Genomic DNA, 18,315 nt, shown 5'->3' with positions numbered 1-18,315 from the left:
GCGGTCTTGATCGCGTGATCTATCACGTGTCTATCAGATGTTGACTCGTCCTCAATCTCTATCAGGTCAAGTGAATTGACACCGGACATAGGTATGTGGATACAACTCGTATTAATAGTAACGAAAACTCGTATAATAAAACCTTCATTGCTTGTATTATTTGGAGTATTGATCGTGATTTAGCACTTTAGCAGTAATACAATTTAAACTAATTATCCACGGAACTGTATTTTAGTTAGAGATATTTTTTAAAGGATAGTGTGGAAATAATTTAATGGAAATTTGTATATAATTCCGGCAAAATATTGATTCATATATATATATATATATAATTTTTTGGGGAATATGTCGAAGTCATTTAATTAATACTTACAATCTTGCTCAATATTGCATCATTTGAATATAATTTTTGCGCAGAATCATGTCGAAGTCATTAAATATAAACTTACAATCCTACGAAATACTACTTCATTATTATTTCATATCATATCATATCATATCATTTCATATCATATCATATCATATCATATCATATCATATCATATCATATCATATCATATCATATTATATATCATATCGTATCATAGTGATGTCGGCGCTGAAGAATAGGCCTGTTGTGGCCTGTCGCCGATTCTTGTTAATTTTGTGACAAAATCAAAGGAGATCTAAAAACAGTTCTTTTGATCGGATCTTTTCAAAACTGAAGATAGTTTGAACTCGCTACTAGACTCGTACCAGTTTCGGTATGGTGCTAGGCATATCAACTCTGAACATATATTTCTCCATAGCTTTATCTAGTCTGTTCTTGAACGCGTTTATACTCCGAGCGTCAACGATGTAATCAGGGAGGCTGTTCCACATGTCGGTGACTCGAAGCGAGAAGAAATGTTGTCGTGTGGATGAGTTGCAACGCAGTTCTTTTAATTTACAGTTCTGGCCCCTGGCGTTGGTTCTTATTCTCAAAGTCTACGAGTCTTTTTTAGACCTGCTCTAAATCATGAGTATAGTTGTATTATTGAATGAGATCGCCATTCCGACGTGATAAACGATTCCTGGAACCTACGAAATTAGCCATTCATCAGACTTTATATCATTTTTTATCAAAAAACATATTTTTCTCAACCCACATGTAAGACGTTATTAAATTTCGGACTGCAATTCATTGAACAATAATATATGTTGAAGAATGCATCTTTTTGATCGGAAACAAAACAAGACATATTGGTGAGCGAAGTTCCGTTGGCATGGCACTCTTTAAGATGACACAATCTGTTAGTTCATTGCTAATCGGCAATTCACACGTTTAGCTCAATTTACTATTCTATTTAGGCGTTACTTGAGTAATATAAACGGCTTCTAGGAGCAAATGTTAATGAATGTGCAATGTGTTTTCAACAAACGCTTCTACTATCGTTATAATTATTTTTGTGCATAACCATCATCATCATTCCCATTAATCGGCACGTTTTTAAGTGTAATTCTAAACGAAGATAAATTTGAACCTGAAGAGGTTTAATGATGTTTTTTAAGTATTCTTGAGGACGTAGACCTTGATGCTGTGAAATCCGGCATGAAGTCTGCTATTCAATATATACTTAGGAGATGTGTTCGTCAAATATCCATTAACAGTTTTTGAAAATTTTAACCACTATACTGGATTTTTTTTCATGTTTGTACAAATATATGATGTCAATTTCCCCATAACTGTAGTGCATCAGCTCGATACAATTGCCTCCCTTTAATTTCTTTCACTGTCCACTTGGTACAAACGAATCGGTCAAGTCCAACCTCATGCACTGCAGGTACATTCGTGCCACGTGATAACTTACTTAGTTACTCCTCGAAAAAAGTGATGGGAGGATTGTATAAGAAATTGCTCAGTACTTCTTGATATCCATTTAAAATCCGCACAGAAGATAACGACGTGCTGCTTGTGTGATTCATGGAAATTATTTTTGAACGGTGGCTAAGAGAGTGCATCTGATTGCATCTCTCATCTGCCCATATATGCTGATAATGTTAGGGATGTGAAATGATAGAAAATATCGATTAAGCAGATAAGAGAGTTGTTTGGCGAATCCTACTTCACTTAATTCATGCGAAAACTGCCAAAATTATCAAAAAGCAAGAAAACCGTATATATGTTCCCGATTATTTATTTGCATCAAACAAATTCTCGACTAACTAACTGAACGCTCTGTTCTTATGGAACAGAAATAAGTCCATCAAGATGACTTTTGAATTCCACATTACTGAAGAATTACCCTCAATATGATATAGTACGTGAATAATTTATGAAAAACCTAATTTTGGATTTATTCATTTTGAATTTCTACCTCGAAATCGCGCAAACAAATTCGAGAAGAAATCCATCGACCAAATATGACCCGCAAATTTTTCCTGAACAATCACTTTGATATTTATTCGAATTAATTTTCCAATATATAGCCTTCTATTCGAGGCAGTAATCAATGAGCTATAGGCACTTCAAATGCCTGCAAATATGTTTGGCGCTATACAGTGAGCTATCCTAACACAGTTAACGTAACAATTAATTGCTCAAAGAAATACCCACTACTCAAGAAGTTTGATTACAAATTGCCCTAATATTTAAATTTTCTATATACTCTTTGAAAAAACATATTCGACCGGAAACTAAGCTAAATATATATATCACGAACCCTAAACGGTATTAATTTGAGTCAATTATTTCAATGGGTGAACTCGACAATTTTATGCATCGGCAACGTTGTCTCTCAACCCTGACATTCTACGATGCTTGAAATGCACTAATTACGGTAAATTACCTCAGTTCTGATAGAATTTTCAGGTAAATAAGTCGGTAAATGGTGAATATGTTAACGATGATGGACAGGGTTGTCCATCATTCCATCAAGCACTGGGGGCAGCGTTGTCCATCATTCCATCAAGCACTGGGGGCAGGGCTGTCCATCATTCCATCAAGCACTGGGGGCAAGGTTGTCCATCATTCCATCAAGCACTGGGGGCAGGGTTTTCCATCATTCCATCAAGCACTGGGGGCAGGGATGGAAACATCATACGGAATTGTCATACAAATTTTACCGTTATTAAACTTGTTCATCGTACACTTTATCCCTTGACCACTGAATGCCTATATGCGCAGTGGTTCCCCAACTTTTTCAGGCTGGCGACCCCCTCTGGCTTCCCAGTGAATCTCTAGCGCCCCCCCCCCGATAGACACATATAAAAACAAACGCCTATTTCTTGATATTTAGTATGCTGAAATTTTAGAAGAGAAAGGTTAAACATAAATGTGTATTTCACAAATTTTTTTAGATTTAAAACATTTTTTGATTTACCTTCTTTTGTGATTTTTTTTTTTCATTTCACCGCCATTCTTGATTTCACACTTCCTTATATTCGGCCCGTATCGCCGGGTAATTTGTCGCTTAAATTTGTCATCTGTCCTAACCTCCCAACGGTGATGTTCAGCTCGTCATAATTTTTCTATTTTGCTTTCGTTCTCGATTTATACAGATATAGGAGAAGCGACCGGCTTTTCTACCGGCTGTTTTAACCAAGAGCCGTTTACCTATAGCCGTATAACTCGCTAAGGAAGGCAAATTTTAAAAAATTGTAACGAGCTAAACGTCACCGTTGCTGAGTTTAGGTATTTAATTACTAAGTTTGGTTCAAATCTGTTCAGTAGTTTGGAAGAAATTTCTTGATTACTGCGAATTATTTTAGGCACGTATTGCTGCTCAAATCACGAATGAAAGTGAAATGAAGAAAAAACCCGCGAACGAAGGCACAATCTAAAAAATTTTTACGAGCTAAACATTACAGTTGGGTAGTTAGGATTGTAAATTAAAAATTTCGTTCGAATATGTTCAGTAGTCGGGAAGAAATTACTTGATCACTTTGAATTTCGGCCTGCATTGCCATGTAACAATGACAAAAAAATGAAGGCAAAATTCAAAAAAAAAAAATTCACGAGCTAAACATTACCGTTAGGTCCTATATAATGAATACGTGTACCAAGTTTCATAGAGTTAAGTTCATTAGTTTGAGAGATATTCCTTGATCATTGAAATTGGCCGTGAGACCGGCCGCGAGTCCGGCCGTTAATTTGTCCGAGACGTAAACCCAGGATAGGTTAAAAAACAGATCTGGGTGAAAAAAAACCATCGCTGAGAGTCATAATGTGCTGCACGTGTTGTGTACAAATCGTCAGACAAACGTTGGAACTTCTGACTTCGACTTCAGACTGCCGCCCTTTTCTTCCTTACCGCGCCCACCAAAATCTTTCCATTGCCCCTAGGGGGGCGATATCGCCCACTTTGGGAACCACTGATTTATTCGATTCGGAGTCATGTTCTGCACGTGTTGCGTACAAATCGTCAAACAAACGTTCGATCTTCTGATTTCGACTTTGCGGACTGCCGACCCCCTACCGCGCTCTTCATCCTTACCGCCTCCCAAAAATCTTTCCACCGTCCCTAGAGGGCGATATCGCCTACTTTGACAACTACTTATATAACATATGATTAAATAACATCATGGCATATTCATAGCTTATCATATGATATCTTTACTAATTACAGTTATTTTCAAATGACTGATGTGGATTACTCTTTCGTCTGAAATTACTGAAAACATAGTATTGAGTCCCGGGGAATAAATCTTTTTGGTGGGTAACATAACACGACGGGCGAAGCGCCGTTGGCAAGCCACTCTTTGAGATGACAGACGATCTTTTAGTTCATTCCTAATGAGCAATCCTAATTTACTATTTACTATTTAATTTAGGCTTTACTTGACTAATAAAAGTGTTTTCTAGGAAAATATGTTTAAGAAAGTTTGATGTGATTTTAACAAACGCTTCTAATATTATTATAATAATTTTAGTTCGTCACCACCACCATCATTCGCATTCATCAGCGCATTTTTAGGTCCTATTCTGAACGATGATAAATTTGAGCCTGTAAATGTTTAAGGAAGAAAAAGTATTCTGCGGAAGTAGACCTTGATGATATGAAATCCGGCATGGATCCTGCCAATCAATATCTACTTAAGATATTATTATCAGAATTTTAGTCAAGTAAAGCCTGAATTAAAATGTAAATTAAGTTCAACATCTTGATTGCCGTTTAGCAATGAACTAACAGGTCGTCTGCAATGAACTAGCAGCAATGAACTAACAGGTCTCAATGACTGGCTTGCCAACAGGTCGTCCCTTATCGATATGACTTGTTATATAACCCACCAAAAAGACGTTTTCTCCGGAATTTATTATTATGTTTTCAATTATTGCAGAGAGAAATTCAATTGCGTTTGACCAATTGGTCTGGAAATGTCTGCAATAGTTAGATATAGCAGTATGGAAAATGGCTAATTTTGGGCTGCTCGTATGAATGAAAAGCAAGTTGCGGTTAATCAAGGACTCGTTTATCGACGTCATCATGGTGACAGCGTTGAGGTATAATCATGGCTTACACACTATAGAGTTATTCTATTAATCTATTATAGATTACTAGAATTTTAAAGAAGAACCAACACTAGGAGCCACGACTATAAGCTAAAAAAATGTTGCAACTTATCCACGCGACAACATTTCTTCTTGATTCGAGGCACCGACATGTGGAACAGCCTCCCTGATTACATCAATGACGCTCCGAGTATAAAAGAGTTCAAGAACAGATTAGATAAAGCTATATAAAAATACATGTTCAGACTTGAAATGCCTAGCACCATATCGTACCGAGTGGAAGTCTAGTAGCTATTTCAAACTATCGTCAGTTTGGATAAGATACGGTCTCAGGGCAGAGATTAACGAAACTTCGCTATGTACACGTAAGTTTTCGTAATTACGTTCAAAAAGTTACGTATTGCGTAAGTCAGTCAAAATTTGGCCTTAACAAAACTGTCTTACGCAAGACTCATCTGAAAAGGTATTATCGAAACCATCCAACTAACTGACCAATCAGAGGCTTCGAATTTGCCATTCTTAGCTCCTGTCGACTCAGTGCGCAGTGCGCGTGGATGAAAGGAGGTTGTATTGTGTCAGCGGCATCTGCGTTGACTGACTAGGGAGCATATGGAGAAATGAATGAGACGTTGTCTAAATAGCAATGACAACGCCTTGATTGTAATTTTTTGCATTCAAGGCAAAAAATTACATTTTTCCCATTCAAAATTTGAGGACTTTTTAGAGAGCTACCTAGAATTTAGAACATTTTGTGAGTTGGAGTTCTTGTGAGTTGGAGTTCAACTATCAGCGGAGAAAGAAAGGAATTTGTGTACGTAGCTAGAAAAATGGTTGGCTTGTCGAACTCCATTTAGTTTTGAATCAAAAAGTCATGAAGATATTATTTTAGAGAATGATCATAAAAATCTTAGAGACGAATATCAAGATTTGCTTGCAAATTATAGCACAAAAGGAAAAGAAATTAGCTGGCATAAACTTAATTGAAATTTTTTTCTCAAAAAGAATCGTTCAGCACGATCACATATTATGCATATGTTGAATTATTGACAAAATTCTATCACAATTCACCGTGTTGCAAGTAAATCAATAGTTTTATATTGCTTCGGCGCACTCAAAACGTCTACGTAACTCCACTTACGACACGTCCGAGCAGGCGTAGAGCTACGTACGGCTTCTTGTACGTAGCTTCCCGCGCAAATGTTTTGATAATACCACCGCTAGAGTTACTTCTTCATATCAGCATTTACTTTCCGAAATATCTAGCGTGGAGTGGGTGATCTATGGTCCTTTGGAGACGAGAGGGAAAATAGTTCATTAGCACAAGCTCTGTTGACATAGCCTATCATTCAAATAATTATCTGCTTCTGCCTTCAGGAATTTGGATAAATTAAACTGCAGGTTTGAAGAAGAGGTTTCAAAATGTACATTCCGATATTTTATTACGTCGGTTCTAATTCACTTACACATTATTAATTATCAAATAAAGGGCAGGTTTTGCAACGCTTATATTATAACTGATGAACCTAAATTTGTCGGAGTAATATAGACATGTAAAAATTGATATTTAATTGTGTTGATAATCTGAAGTGGGCCATTAATCCTGTAGTGCAACACAAAAAACATGAGTTACAGCAGCGGCGTCGCGGCGTTGTGTTGATAATCTGAAGTGGGCCATTAATCCTGTAGTGCAACACAAGTAACATGGGTTACAGCAGCGTTGGAATGATGGACAACCCTGCCCCCAGTGCTTGGTGGAATGATGGACAACCCTGCTCATCATCGTTAACATATCCACCAATTACCGACTTCTTTACCTGAAAATTCTATCAGAACTGCGGTAATTTACCGCAATTAGTGCATTTCAAGCATCGTAGAATGTCAGGGTTGAGAGACAACGTTGCCGATGCATAAAATTATAGGGTTCACCTATTGAAATATTAGTCCCATTTACATCATTCAAACTTATAATTTTTCATTATCATCCCAGGCAGGGTCGTTGTTGATGTTTTTCGCTGATTAACTCGTATGCATTAACATTGCAATGGTTTGTGTTACATATTTAGTTTAGTTTTCGCTGGGATAAGTTTTCTCTACAAGTTCCTAGAAAATTTAGATTTTACCGCAATTTATAATCAAAAGTCATGAGTTTGAGTAGTGGATATTTCTTTGAGCAATTATTTGTTACGTTTACTGTGATGGGATAACTCTCTTAATAGTTTATAGCGCAAAACATATATGCTGGCATTTGAAGTGCCTACAGCTCATTTATTACTGCTCTCAAATAATAGGCATAACTATGGCATTAATTAATTCAAATAAATAGCTTGGTGATTGTTCAGGAACCATGAGCGGGTCATTTGTGATCGATGAATTAGATCTCGAATTTATATGCACGATTTTGAGGTAGAAATTCAGTGTAAATAAATCCAAAATTAGGTTTTTCATATATTATTTAGGTACTACATCATATTGAGGGACATTTTTTAGTATTATGGATTTCATAAGTCATCTTGATGGACTTATTTCTGTTCCAAAAGAACAGAGCGTTCAGTTAGTTAGTATATAATTTATTTTGATGCAAATAAATAATCGGGAACATATATACGGTTTTCTGGTTTTGTGAAAATTTTGGTAGTTTTCGCATGAAAGTGAAGTAGTATTCGGTTTACAACTCTCTCATCTGCTGAATCGATAATTTCTACCATTTCTCAGCCCTATTTTTATCTTCATACAGTATATGCGCAACAGCGAGAGGCAAACAGATGCACTCTCTTAGCCACCGTTCAAAAATAATAACCGATTTTAACCAGAAGCCACTTGCTAAAATCGAGCAGGTATTATGGATTCATATCAAGATTGTCATCAATCCTGATCACCTCAATTACGTATGGTTTAAATAATTTTCGATGTGTTTACTATTTTTGAACGCTGGTTGAGAGATTGCAACTGATTGCATCTCGACGCAGCGTGTAGATAGCGAAGAGGCTGTTCAAATATTGTCGTGAATTTGGTACATTTACGTTCAGCAGGAAAAACCGTAAGAACACGAATCCTACTTCACTGCTGTAATTTCCAAAAGAATCAGAAACCGTATGAGTTTTCTGATCCACATCAATGTTTCTGATTCTCATCAAATTAAATTCTCTACTAATTAACTAAACGCTCCGGTCTTTTACAACTTAAATGAGTCCTATAAGATGACCTAACAATTTTGAAATTCATAGTACTGAGGAATTACCCTCAATATGATGCAGTATTTTACTAATTTTATGTAAACCTTATTTTGGATTTATTTATAGTATATTTCTACCTCGAATTTGTGTAAATGAATTCGAGATCAATTCCATAGATCACACATGTCCCGCACATGTTTCACTACATTCACTAAGCTGTTTATTTGAATTACAGTGTAAATTCTAGAAAAATTAAGCTTATTATTTGATAGCAGTAATCATGAGCTATAGGCACTTCAAGTGCCTGCAAAAATGTTTGGCGCTATAAAGTGAGCTATCCCATTACATTTAACATAGGGAATAATTACTTAAGAAAACATCTACTACTTAACCTTATGAATATTGACTGGAAATTGCCGTAAAAATCTAAATTGTCTATGGACTTCTAGAAAAACTTATTCTACGGAAAACTGAATTAAATATATAACACGTACCCTAAGAGGCTCCGAGAGATATTACAAACGAGTTATTCACCCAAGAAAAAATCAACAACGACCTTGACTGGGATGACACAGATATATATTTTTAAAGATTTAGTTTGAGAAAATTATTTAAATGCTTGAACCCTATATTTTATACATCGGCAACGTTGTCGCTCAACCCTGACATTCTAGGATTCTTTAAATGCACTAATTACGGTAAATTACCTCAGTTCTGATAGAATTTTCAGGTAAATAAGTCGGTAAATGGTGGATATGTTTAATATAATGAGCAGGGCTGTCCATCTGTACAGGAATTCAGACCTACTGCCCCAACAGGAGTCCAGAGAAGCTGGAAAATCCCAATTACGGTCCAGAGTTCAGCTATGGAATCTATGGTGGACGCACTAACGCAATTTTGATTTATTTTGAGACAATTATTTCTGTGGGTGATCCCTATAATTTTATCCGTCGGCAACGTTGTCTCTCAACCCTGACATTCTAGGATGTTTGAAATGCACTAATTACGGTAAATTACCTCAGTTCTGATAGAATTTTCTGGTAAAGAATTCGGTAGATGATGGATATGTTAACAATGATTGTACGTCCACGGTTGTCCATCATTACATCAAGCACTGGAGGCAGGGTTGTCCATCATTCCATCAAGCACTGGAGGCAGGGTTGTCCATCATTCCATCAAGCACTGGAGGCAGGGTTGTCCATCATTCCATCAAGCACTGGGTTTTTGTTGGCTTACTTCAGCCTACATCGCAAAAGAATATAATTAAAGCTTTAGATGTGCTATCATGCGACCCTTATTACAGTATTATGCGGGGAGCTATTAGGCCGGCGTGGCTCCTAACACCCACCGCTTCAACTTCTCTTACTTTAGTGAGCAAATAAGTTGCTAATGATGAATATGGTGTCTGAAGATGGTGTGTTCTCCCTGAGAAGGCCCCCTTCTCACCGTGCAGCTCTGAAATATTTATTTGCCGCTCATGAAGAGCAGCACAAACTCAAGCATGAGCTGGAAAACGAAATAAATCCTATGGAAACATCATATGGATTTCTCATACAAGTTTTATCGTTATTATGCGTATTCAGCTTACACATATAACCCATGAACAGTGAATGCCTAGCAACTTGAATTGTTATTTTTTCTATTTAATAGCACTTTTTATTAGTTTTTATAGGCCAACATGACGAATACGATTGTTCTCTTGCTACACTATTCATTCGACATAATAGCGAATCTGTGATAGAACAGGGCTAATTACCAATAGTCATAACTTCTTCTATAAATAATTAATGAAACATCAAATTTCCAGCGTCATGCCAAAATTGGCCAGTAAATTTTTAGTTTCGGTTCAAATGTTCCGTTCTTTGTTCAAAAAATTAGGGCTAGCAATTAGTTAGAAACGCAGTCCAGATACACCTGAATGGTTTGATGAATTTTTAAAGCTCATGTTGAAAATGTGCCTTTAATTATTCTTAAGATTTAAATATTTAGGTAGTCTGCTTGGTTATAACTTAATTAGCAGCCTATTTTTCTTAACTTTAAGTATAAAGTTGACACCATATAGTTTAAGCCCAAATTGATTGATTCATTTAGCTGGAAATATAGTTGAGAATTTGGAGCCAGATTCATCAATTTTAACTACTATTAAATGTATCAATCGCGGCAACCCTGTTACCACCTTCAGACTTATCATTTCGAGATTCAGAACAAAGAACATCTGCCCGGCCACAACGTCAAGAAAATACCTCCGCGACAACACAACAGTCAGTCTCTAGCTACGGCTGGTGAACACAACAGTGCCTCCATGCGTTCATCTTCCATTTCTCCTCCCGCTCCACTTGCCGTTAAGCATCTTTAGCCAATCCCTATGAGGAGATGAGGCAGTCCCTATGAGGAGATAAGGCAATCCCTATGAGGAGATGAGGCAGTATATTCCTATGAGGAGATGAGGCAATCCCTATGAGGAGATGTCGTCTAGACCATAGGTCTACGGGACGTCTAGACCATAGGTCTACGGGACGTCTAGACCATAGGTCTACGGAAGTCTAACGCTGCGAGGATGACCACGCGGCAAAGATCCGATGGACGTCTGAGGAGGTGGCAGGTGATTGTCGCGCATTACTTTGTTGCTCTTAGCGTCCTTACTCTTACTCTTACCCTCTTTTACTTTACTCTTACCCTTACTCTTACCCTTAGCGTCCAATCAGGCACCAACTCCTCCACTTGCTCCTTAACAACCTTTGTTTTACCGGAGGAATTGAAAACTGGTAACTCCAAATTCCCAAGTGACTATTACCAAACTCATATTCTCACCTAATTCGTACTATTACCAAATTCGTTTTATTACCTAATTCTTATCGTGACCTGAATCCCACCGTTACCTAATACGTACTATTACCTAGCTCGAACTATTACCTACACTGTCGTTTACCGAGTAGCCATTACATTTAAATGCTCAAATTGCTACCTTAACGTTTTACCAACTGGCTCAAGCGCTTGTACTCTTACCTTAAAGCCTTATCAAGCAGTGAGCTTATTGCCAAATAACATTACCTCAAGTATATTTTTCTCGCCAATTTAAGTTGCTTTGCATCTGACATAGTTTTATTATTTGACACTGCGCTTCATCCTCCTTTTCGGAACCGCGGGTGGCGGAGGGTCGGGGAAGCGCCACCGACGGGCTTGACCCGTTGTCCGCACCGACCGTCATTTTCTTTAGTTTCATTCGTCCGTTACATAAAAAAGTTTTTTGAATTGAAACTTAATTTATCCCCCACTCGCCATAGTTATCGAAAGCTTGTAGTCATGACTTAAGGACAAATAACTAGTGATAAATATGAATGTTAAAGTTGCGAACGACAAATTGTAGAAATTTGAAGGAGTTGTTGATGAACATTTATCAACAACTCGTGTTGCCAATACCTAATTTAACACAAATGTATACATGCCATTAAATGGACATTTCTAATTGTGTGACTAGAGGAGTTCCAGTTCGATATATTCGCATTGCTATCAGTGGAGGGAACAGTAACCCCGCGGCGTATTAGGCCTATTTTAGGACTATTAAAAATATCCATAAGCCCTTCAAATTATTTTATGCTCATTTATTGCATTCATTCAAACTTTTTACGTTGGAATTCCGAAAAATTCAGTATAATGTGGCTTGAATATAAGTTTAATTTGAAGAAATAACCACACAACTAGCCATTATTAGCTTAAATAAAAATATAAATCTTTTGGGGCTAAGCTTCTCCTCCATGTCCCTAAAACGCTGCGACGCCGCTGCTGTAACCCATGTTACTTGTGTTGCATCCGCCGGTCAACAGTTTCACTGGGATGACGTGTGTGGCTCTACGTTTTGCTGAGAGCTTGCGTTGCTAAGTTACTTGCAATAACTGTTTTAGCCAATTCAAAGTTTTTTTCTGCTATATAAAACTGTTTTTGATTGATTACTGTATATGAAGCTTTTGAAATTAATGTGAATTATATTTCGAAATTATTATTTATAGGGATAATTTTGACTTCAAGCTTATACTATTAGCTTTTAAAATAAAATGTTGACACGATATAAATTGAAATGATACCTAGTGGGGCAACGGGCCCACGCGTGTCACGGGGCAAAGCGCCCATGGTGGGCTCAATACCCCTCTGTGAAGTTTCAATGACCTTTTCAAAACAATGACTAGCTTTTTCAATTACATATTACACTTCATATTGTATGAATTTCTTTTATTTGTCGCCTCATAGCAGCAGTTTCTAGTTATGCGTATTTATGACCCCTTATCGAGTTATTGACCCTTGCCTTGTCAAAAGTTTATTTCAACCAACACCAATGAGCCAAAAGTTGATGAGTTTTTATGGTGTTGGCTGAAATCACGGTTAGTACGAATTCCCTGCACATAATATCTGGATTATGGACGAAACTGGAACGAAGTTTTTTCTGTTCAAGTATGCATATTTTTTCTTGTCGAGGGAACATTTTTTCTTGTCAAGGAAACATTTTTTTCATGTCAAGGATAAATTTTTTAGGGCAAGGATATATTTTTCAATCAAGGATATATATTTTTTCAATTTAAGGATACGATTCTTTAAGCTGTTAATAAATGAATGAATGTAATATTTTTTATTACATTTATCTTATTTTGAACTGAAGAGTGTTGTTTCATCACTTTTGAACAAGAAATATGCAAATGTAGTAAAGTGACCAGGGGTGGGCGCCTTGCCCCAAGCCCATGGGCTCATTGCCCCAGGGGTGGGGCAATGGGCTCAGTTCGACACTTTTAAAAAATAGCGTTTCTTTAAAAAATGAATAACTTTATAGGCGTGTAATTCACATCATCCATTCCTCATTAGTTGTAACTTTAAACAAAACAAAGAACTGCCACGTATCAATTAAAACTTAAAAAAAATAGTTTAGAAAAAGGGTGGGCGCGCTGCCCCATGTTACCCTATTCATTGAATGGAATAACGAATTGATAACAAAACAGGGCTACTTACCAATGAACATTACTTTTACTATTACTAATTAAAAGAACCATCAAACCACTAGTGTCATGTCAAATTGACGCTAATTTTTAGTTTCGGCTCAGAAATTTCGTTTTTTGCGCGAAAAAAAGAACGAATTTTTTCAGGGCTAACTTGATTATAAACGTAGTCAGGATACACTTGAATTGTTTTTCGAATTTTTTTAAAGCTTACATTTGTAAGTCATGACTTAAGATCAATAACTAGTGATAAATATGAATGTTAAAGATGCAAGGACAATTGTTGAAAGTTGAGAGATTTGTTGATGAATATTTATCAAAAATCAATACCTAATTCAATACAAATTCAGTGCATATACCATGTTATATCTTATCATGTCATGTCATATCAATCATATCATATCATATCATATCATATCATATCATATCATATCATATCATATCATATCATATCATGTCATATCATATCATATCATATCATATCATATCATATCATATCATATCATATCATGTCATGTCATGTCATATCATATCATATCATATCATATCATATCATATCATATCATATCATATCATAACATGTCATGTCATGTCATATCATATCATAGTGATGTCGGCGCTGAAGAGTAGGCCTGATGTGGCCTGTCGCCGATTCTTGTACTTTTCGCGACTTTTCCACAGGAGATCTGAAAACAGGTCCCATGACCGGATCTTTGCAAAATTGACGATAGTTTGAAATAGCTACTAGACTTCCACTGGGTTCGATATGGTGCTAGGCATTTCAAGTCTGAACTAATATTTTTCCATAGCTTTATCTAGTCTGTTCTTGAAGGCGTTTAAAATCTGAGCGTCAACGATGTAATTATCAGGGAGGCTGTTCCACATGTCGTTGACTCGAAAAAAATTCTGTCGCAGTGTTTATATTTTATAGCCGTGGCCCCTGGTGTTGGTTCTTGTTTCAAGTTCTGGTACTTCTTCAGGGACCTTGTTTACCTATGAGTAAACTTGTATGCTTCAATGCGGTCACCACGCGGACGTCGATAAAAAAAGCCTCGTATCCTGGATCCCTGCAATTCAATCGTATGAACAGCCGGCCATTCACTAGTTCTATTGCATATTGTAGCACTCCGCATATTGAACTTATTTTGTTATTTGATTTAGGCTTTATTTGATTAATAAAATATTTTCTAGGAGCAAATGTTGATGTTGTTTAATGTGTTTCAAAAACGCTTTTAATATTGAAATAATAGTTTTCGTACTTTACCACTACCATCATTCCCATTCATCGGCACGTTTTTAAGTCCGATTCTGAACGGTGATACATTTTAGCCTGAGGAGGTTTAATGGAGAAAAAGTATTCCTGTAGACGTAGACCTTGATGATGTAGAATCTGGCAGGAATCTTGCTACTCAATATCTACTTAAGAGAATAATTCATTAAATATCAATTAGCAGTGTTTGAAAATTCTAACTACTATACGGGATTTTTACCAAGTGTGTACAAATATTTGATGTCAATTTCCCCTTATCTGGTGTGCAACAAATCAATTCGGCTACGACTTGAAAAAGTATGGCACTACTGTGTCCATTTCACCCGTAAATTCCGCCCACATCATTGTGAATATTGCCTCCTTTTAATTGCTTTCACTATCCACTTGGTAGGAACGAATCGGTCTAGTCCAACTTGTTACATTGCATATGCAATCATGCCAAGTGATAACTTACTTAGTTACTCCTAGAAAAAAATTATGGAGGGAATTCGTCAAGAAGTGTGCAGTATTTTCGGTTATGAGCTTCAATCGCTTCAGCTGTTTACATGGTTGCTGCCAGTTGATGATATCGGAATTTATTTTTCAACGCTGACTAAGAGGTAACAACTGATTGCATCTCGATGCAGTGTATTCATGAAGACGATTTAGGTTGTGGTGTCGGATTTAATAAAATATCCAATATGTGAAGAAAGAGCTCCTACGCGAATCCTAATTCACTTCCATGCGAAAACTGCCCTAATTTGCAATAAACAGTAAGCGGTATATATGTTTCCGATTATTTATTTGCGTCTAATTAAATTCTCGACGAACAAACTAAACGCTCAGTTCTTTGGAAACAGGATAAGGTCCCATAAGATGACCTTATTATTTTGAAATCCATAGTGCCGAAGAATTTTCCTCACTATGATGTAGTATTTAAATAATTCCATTAAAAACGTTATTTATTAATTATAGTTAAGATCTAAATCGAAATCGTGCAACAGAATTCAAATACTAATCCATCGACCCATGTTCCCTCGCATACCACAGTTTGGGAACCACTATTTAATAAAATTGCTTATTGAAAAACTAAGGAAAAGTCGCGATTGTCTACAGTTTTCCCGATTAATGGGAATATCGGCAAATCTTTCACATAAACGAAAAACTAGAGTTGAATATGTGTATAGCTCATTAATACCAGAAAAGTATTTAATTTTAAGTGTTAATTTTTATAAACTATATTATTTATGTAATAAAAGGAATAATTATCTTCAGTATAACCAAGAAAGGAAAATTATATTTATCGTCCATAGCCGTTATCAGATGGTTTCATAAATTATGTGGAGGTACCAGTGTCGTCGTAGCGTGCTGCGAGAGGCTGGTGCCTCTCGCAGCGGGCCGAGGACAGATCGTCTGGACCCGCGTTCGAGACTCGGGAGCAGCGGGCCGTTCTTTCACCGGACTGTGGGTGAGGCAAGTGTAATTTAATCTCGTATCAACTCTTCACTGCATACCGATGTCGATTGTACTACTATACTGGGAATGTAGGCAATTGCATGATCTCCATGGCTGTGAATACGTACCAATATAGAGCTTAACTATATTATATATCAGTAGCAATAAATGCTTAAGAATACAATAGAGAGGTAAGCCGTTATCAGTTAATTCAATACAAACGGAAATTAATAGCATCATGGTTATGGTAAATTTCGATCGATATGGCAGCGTTCCTCATGGCAGAGAATACACAACGCTGATAGTGTTAGCATTAGTTGACTATCGATAGCTTTTTGCATTTTTTCTTCGGATGTGAAGGGAAAATGTTTTTCCACGAACATTATTACCCACGATTCTGAATTTCCTTAGTATGCTCTTTGTGTTCAGCGAGTTACAGAAACAGGCATTGATAGTAAATCACGTATAAATTCAATTGCCCCTCCCTTCCTCTCACTGCAGAGGAAGGGGGGGCAATTTTTTTAATCACATAGTCAGACTCGGCCAGAGCTGCCCCGGATACGGGGACGACCCTAATACGTACCGCTCAACGGCCGCCAGAATAAGGACCAGGCTCTGGTAGCTGTCTGATTCGGGGAGCGGAATGTAGACCGAAAAGCGGACATAGAGACGCTGGTGGACTAAGCTCCCCGAGTCCTAGGCGTTCCCTAATCCAGAGCCGCTCTCGGCTCTAAATTTTGTTAGGGGCGGGTTATGTGCGAACGTTGGACTAGATTTCGAATTCATTTACACCATTTCCAGGTATAACTTCACTTCAAATAAAATAAAAATTAGGTTTATTTAAATAATTATTAAAATATTACATGATACTGAGGGGAATTCTTCGGTATTATGTATTTCAAGATTGATAGGTCGTCTTATGGGACTTATTTCTGTTTCAAAAGAACGGAGAGTTTAGTTAGTTAGTCGAGAATTTAATTTGATGCAAATAAATAATCGGAAACATACATACGGTTTTCTGGCTTTATGAAACTTATGTCATTTTTTGCCTGCAAATGAAATTTAATAATTCTGCAACTTTTTCCTGCTGAAAGGTTATTTTGCACAATTACACTCTCCTATTTAAGCCGTTTTTCAGAGGTACGCTGCTGGGAGATGCAATCAATTGCAATCTCTTCGTCAGCGTTCAAAAATACAAGAGACTCTAAATTGACCATGCTCCTAAATAATACGAGTGATCAAATCTTATAACAAACAATACTGAGCACTTCTTGATGAATTTTTCGATCACTTTTTTCGAGGAGTAAGTAAATAGGTTTTCACCTAGCACCAATGCACTTGCAATAAGAGAGGTTGGACTGGACCGATTCATTCGATCGAAGTGAACAGTGAGAGAAATTGAAAATAAGCAATATCCACAACGATATCAGCAAAATGTATGGGTGAAATGTAAACAGCAGTTCGATACTTATCAAATCGTAGCCGAATTGATCTGTTGCACTACAGATATGGGGAAATTGACATCAAATACTTATAGCTACACGCTTGGAAAAAAATCCCGTATATATGGTAGTTATAAATTTCAAACACTTTCAACGGATATTTAACGAATGCTTCTCCTAAGTCGACTTTGATTATCAGGTATACACACAGAAATACATTTTCTTCATTAAACTTCGCCAGGCTCAAATTTATCACCGGTCAGAATCTGACTTAAAAACATGCCGATGAATGAGAATGATACGGTGGTGACGTACGAAAATTGTTATAAGAACATTAGAAGGGTTCGTTAGAAACACATCAAACACTCAAAAACATTTGCTCCTACCCAGTTAAAATTTAGGGCAGGGCATAGAGTAGGCCGTCGCCGGCTGCAGAGCCGACGTAGAGACTCGACAGAGCAGCGATAGAGCAGAAATGTCCGCTTTAGAGACGATATCGCCAGCCGCGTATCAGCGCTAATTAGCCTCTGAGTACCTGCCCAGG

This window comes from Hyalella azteca, unplaced genomic scaffold, assembly GCF_000764305.2.
Source record: "Hyalella azteca isolate HAZT.00-mixed unplaced genomic scaffold, Hazt_2.0.2 contig6000, whole genome shotgun sequence".
NCBI lineage: Eukaryota > Metazoa > Arthropoda > Malacostraca > Amphipoda > Hyalellidae > Hyalella > Hyalella azteca.
This window is presented reverse-complemented; position numbering follows the sequence as displayed.